Source organism: Sinocyclocheilus anshuiensis, unplaced genomic scaffold, assembly GCF_001515605.1.
Source record: "Sinocyclocheilus anshuiensis isolate Anshui unplaced genomic scaffold, SAMN03320099.WGS_v1.1 scaffold1364, whole genome shotgun sequence".
Lineage (NCBI taxonomy): Eukaryota > Metazoa > Chordata > Actinopteri > Cypriniformes > Cyprinidae > Sinocyclocheilus > Sinocyclocheilus anshuiensis.
This window is the reverse complement of record NW_015544238.1, coordinates 327,710-333,690: the sequence shown is the minus strand read 5'-3', so window position 1 is coordinate 333,690 and position 5,981 is coordinate 327,710. Positions and strand designations below refer to the sequence as shown.

General features: G+C 34.5%; 1 pseudogene; it reads right to left on the bottom strand.

The window, feature by feature from the left end:
* Positions 1–5,981, bottom strand: part of LOC107697606 (probable carboxypeptidase X1) — an 18,160-nt pseudogene that overhangs the window by 5,745 nt on the left and 6,434 nt on the right.

Sequence of the window (5,981 nt, the reverse complement as noted above, 5' to 3'; positions counted from 1 at the left end):
CCTTAAACCGCATAAACACATTTCATTACACCAAATACACAAAATAATGTTCCTTTTAGCAGCATCATATGACCTCTTTAAATTTACTCACAAAACAGGTTTTACTAAGTGTTTATATATCAGTAAGGCTCTGCGTATTAAAACACGTTGAAAGTGAGATAAAGAAAATTATGATTTTATCCCATAAAATGTGTATTATTTAAATAAAATATTATTATTTTTTAAAGCAGGCGATAACTTTAAATTTCTCTGATTTATTGTAAATGTTTGCATACATTTATATTAGCCAGGTTTAAGCATGATTACACAGAATATAGTTAGTGGTAGATTAACTTGTGTTGAGACTCAAACTCACCCAGCTCATGTTTGCCTGGATTGTCTGAGATTTCTATCACACACAGTTTAAGGCCCATGTAGCTTTTGCCAATGCTGTAAATGCAGGTGATATCAGGACACATCTGATTCACAGACTTCATGAGCTGAAAGACAAATGATTTTTTTACTGCTTTTTCTTACATAATGTACTCTAAGGACACATCACATTACATCAAACATGTTTTCCTCAAAAAAAATGAAGCAACAACTGTTTTATAATGATAAGATAATAATAATAAATGTTTCATGAGAAGCATATCAGAATGATAATTTACATTTCAAAATAAATTAAAATAGAAAACACTTACTTTAAATTGTAATAATTTCTCACAATATTACTGTTTTTCACTGTATTTTTGATTAAATGAATGCAGCCTTGGTGAGCTTAAGAAACTTATTTTTAAAAAACATAAAAAAATCATACCGACCCCAAATATTTGAACAGTATGACAGCTGTGCCTGATGCAAACAATCAACTATGGGTGGCAAGCACTGTCAAAAAATCTCCGGGATAAAGTTGTAGACAGGCACAAGTCAGGAGATGGAAAAATTTCAAAGGCTTTATCAATGCCTAGAAGCACAGTGAAGTCTATTATTGAGAAGTGGAAGGTATTTGGTACAACACAGACCTTCCCTGGATCAGGACGTCGCTCCAAACTGGATGAAAGAGCCAGGAGGAAACTGGTCAAAGAGGCTACTAAGAGGCCTACAGCAACTCTGAAGCAGTTGCAGGTATTTATGACGAAGAGTGGTCATTGTGTGCATGTGACAACAATATCACAAATTCTTCACAAATGTGGTTTGTATGGGAGGGTTGCAAGAAAAAAGCCACTCCTCAAGAAAGGCCACATGCAGTCACGACTGAGCTTGGCCAAAACACACCTTGAAGATTCTGAGGCAGATGAGACTAAAATTTAATTATTTGGCCTCGACACCAAACGATATTTCTGGCGGAAATCCAATACAGCTCACCGTCCAAATAACAGCATTACTACAGTAAAGCATGGAGGTGGTAATATCCTGTTATGGGGTGTTTCTCTGCAGCAGGGACTGGAGCACTTGTCAGGATGGAAGGAAAAATGGATGGGGCAAAATACCATCAAATTCTTGAAGAAAATCGGCTGCCCTCTGCCAGAAAGTTGTCAATGGGAAGAAGGTTTACCTTCCAACATGACAATGACCCAAAGCACACAGAAAAACTGACCCAACAGTGGATGAAGGAGAAAAAAAGGTGAATGTCCTTGCATGGCCTAGTCAGAGCCCAGACTTAAACCCCATTTAAAATCTGAGGAATGACTTGAAGACAGCAGTCCACAAACGCTCGCCATCAAATTTAACTGAACTTGAACAGTTCTGCAAAGAAGAATGGGCAAATATTGCAAAGTCTAGATGTGCAAAGATAGTAGAGACAGAGACAAATCCCAACAGACTAATGGCTGTAATTAAAGCAAAAGGTGGCTCAAAAAAATACTGACACAAAATACTTTCTAACTCAGTGATTCTGTTTTTTTATATTTTTTTTCTGACATGTTGGTGTTATATCTTTCACTTGAATGTTATAAGCTGCACTGAGTAAATACAGCTGGATAAAACAAAAACTGTGTCCGTCTTCATTTCAGGCAGCAAAGCAACAAAATTTGATTATTTTAAAGGGGGTGATTCTTTTCTATACCCACTGTATATGTGTTTGTTGTTACCTGCCCACAGGGTTGCGTTAATGTAGACACTGTTGCATAATAGTTGTCAGACTGACCACAAGTGATCCGCAAGGCAGTGCTCACATCCTGATGTGACAATCAGGAAAAATGTTTTTTTTTTTTTTTTTTCTAGCCAGGACTGGTTATTAGATCATGCGGCCTGACTGAAAGACCATCTCTCTCAATCTGTGGTGCACTGTTCTAGCATGTAGGGCTGCTGGCTTTAAGTAGCAATTGTGTTATATAATCTACAATAATTATTTATCTTTAATAAGCAAAACAATATACTCCATTATACATATGTAGGAATTCTTTTAATGAGTCTGATATATCATTTTTTTTATCTGCACTATATCAATGGGTTTCACCATTTCATAGCGACTAAGCAACAACAAAACAAGGCAAGAAAAGCCTCCGTCTACCTCACCTTCCTCATCTCTTTGTAGTTATGATGTCTGAAATCCCAGTTTGTCCTTGGTGCCTTCCTCAGCTTGCCATGGGTAGATATTGTTTGGATCTTAAAACACAATGTACAATTCACGAAGATTACTGTGCCCACATTTAATTCACAGTTGTCTATTGTTACTTTTGTACTTAACAATTTGATTAATTTGAACAATGCATTGTTTTCCTTAGACCTGGGATCTGCATGATGTCAAAGAAAGATCTTCCATATGTGAGATGAATGAAAGGTTTGTGTTTGGCATACCTGGCAGCTCACAGCCCATAATTTCAGCTCTCAGACAGATGGTCCCATTCTTAAACCAGGTCTGAGGGTTAATGCGCATGTATTGTGCCACTGCCGGCTCGGGCAAAATGGCCAAGACTGGCGTTTCGCTGTCCCTGTTCCCCTCAAACACCTGTTAGCATACAAGATCACTTCTGGTGAGTGATCTTATTGATACGATCCAAATGACATTTGCCAGTGGCAGCTGGCACTGCACCTCATTCTATGCCCAAGGAGGGCACACGAGAGGCTGGCACAGTGCAGTCCGCAGTGGGCAGGCTATTCTTTTCAAAAGAGCCGCTTAACCCTGCCAACTACTGCCAGCGCCTGCCTCCAACCTCTGTTAGTACAAACCACCCTGTGCCAGCTGGAAACACTGAATGGATATAATGATATCACAAAGATACTGAGGCTAATATACACCAGCAGCAGTGAATGACACAACCTACTGTCTGGAAAACAGGGCTTATTTTAGATTATCTCTGTTAAATGAAAGGAAAACTGTAATTCAGCCTCAAAATTATGCCTAAAAGGGTCATATAATGAGAAATACTGTTGTTCTTAAATGGTACATGATAAATGATTTTTTTTTCCTCTGTTTTTTTTTTGTTTGTTTTTTTTTTTACAAACGAGAACTGTTTTCTGCACTGTAAAAAGTGGCAACCTGCAATTGTTACCTTAAAAAGCTATTTCTACATAATTTTACTTATAAAGATGAATTTTGTTGGTATAAAATATTGTATTTAGGTTGACTCAGTGATATTAAATAATATATTTGACTTTAATAAAATTGACTTGAATATAATTTAGATGTTACTATTTTTTCACTATTTTCACTATTTTAAATCAGTTAAAATAGGATTCAATTGGAATATTTCACAATATTACTATTTTACTGTATTTTTCATCATATAAATAAAGCCTTGGTGAGCATAAGAGATTCCTTTCAAAAACATTAAAAAATCTTATAATCTTATCTTAAAATATTATTTCAAACGTTTTACCGGTAGTGTAGAATGTATACAATTTTTTTGACAATTTCTTTTTACACTTGGTAACAAAAAGACCAACATCAACTTCTTCTGTTCCGTTCATGCATGGCTTCCATTTAATGGTGTCATTACTAACTTGAACCTTGAAGGTTTCTACGTAGTCTAAGCTGCAGAATAAAAGAATATTGTTACTGTTGGAATTTACTATGTGTTTTAATTAAGGCATTATGGTAAAGAAATATATTATGATATGAACTATGAACCTCCATATAGAGCTGCGACCCTGTAGTATCATTGCTGTGAACCGTGTGAGTTTCTTGGCATCTATCTGTAACCATTCGTTCTGGTCTTTATACTCGGCGCACCAAGCTCCGTCATAGATATCGCGATCCTCCACAGCAGACTGCAAAAAACAAACAATGTAACAGTGTTTTGTTTTTTCTGTTGAAAAGAACAGCATTTATTTTAAATATAAATCTTAACATTACAAATTTATTTACTGTCACTTTTGATCAATTTAATGTTTCCCTGACACACTGCTAAATACAATTATGAATTTCTTTTATTTTTTATTTTTTTTTATAAATACTGACTTACTGACCCCAATCTTTAGGATGTCAGTGAGCATGTATATATTTAAGGTTTATTCTGTAGTGTGGCCCACCTGCAGAGGCGGACAAAGTACTCAACTCTACCCTACAAGAGTGATTACTGATAAACTGTCTGAAAAAGAAAGAAAGTCACGTTATAGAGAAGAAAAAAATCACCCACTGACTTTCAAAGCTGCTACATAGTAACGACTTTGTACTTCGAGGACCTTGATAGAAATGTAGTGCCGTGAAAAGTATTTTGTTTTATTGTGTTATTACTGTGTTATTAATGCATTATTACTGAATTATTACTGTGTTATTACTGTGGTATTACTGTGGTATTACTGCGTTATTTCTGTTATTACTGTGTTTTGCTTGTGTTATTCCTGTGTTATTTCTGTGTTATTAATGTGTTATTCCTGTGTTATTACTGTGTTATTTCTGTGTTACTGAATTGTTCCTGTCTTATTACTGTTATTCCTCTGTTATTTATTTTATTACTGATTTATTCCTGTGATATTTCTTTGTTATTACTGTTTTATTCCGGTGTTATTACTGCGTTATTACTGAGTTAATCCTGTATTATTCCTGTGTTATTACTGTGTTATTCCTGTCTTATTACTGAATTATAACTGTGTTATTAATGTGTTATTCCTGTGTTATTCCTGTGTTATTACTCTGTTATTCCTGTGTTATGCCTGTGTTATTACTGTGTTATTCCTGTGTTATTAGTGTGTTATTACTGTTATTGCTGAGTTATTCCTGTGTTATTCCTGTGTTATTACTGTGTTATTCCTGTCTTTATTACTGTGTTATTGCTGTGTTATTACTGTGTTATTACTGAGTTATTCCTGTGTTATTAATGCGTTATTCCTGTTTTTTTTCTGTGTTATTACTGAATTGTTCCTGTCTTATTACTGTTATTCCTCTGTTATTTATTTTATTACTGATTTATTCCTGTTATTTCTGTGTTATTACTTTGTTATTCCTGTGTTATTACTGCGTTATTCCTGTGTTATGCCTGTGTTATTCCTGGGTTATTACTCAGTTATTCCTGTGTTATGACTGTGTTATTACTGTGTTATGCCTTGTTTATTGCTGTTATTACTGTGTTATTACTGTGTTATTTCTGTGTTATTACTGAGTTATTTGTTATTACTGTGTTATTTCTTTGTTATTAATGTGTTAATCCCGAGTAATTTCTGTTATTCCTGTGTTATTAATGCGTTATTACTGAATTATTACTGTGTTATTACTGTGTTATTAATGTGTTATTCCTGTGTTATTACTGAGTTATTCCTGTGTTATTACTGTTATTTCTGCTATTACTGTGTTATTACTGTGTTATTACTGAGTTATTCCTGTGTTATTTCTGTGTTATTCCTGTTATTTCTGTGTTATTACTTTGTTATTACTGTGTTATTACTGCGTTATTACTGTGTTATTTCTGTGTTATTACTGAACTGTTCCTGTCTTATTACTGTTATTCCTCTGTTATTTCTTTTATTTCTGATTTATTCCTGTGTTATTTCTGTGTTATTACTGAATTATTACTGTGTTATTAATGTGTTATTCCTGTGTTATTCCTGTGTTATTACTG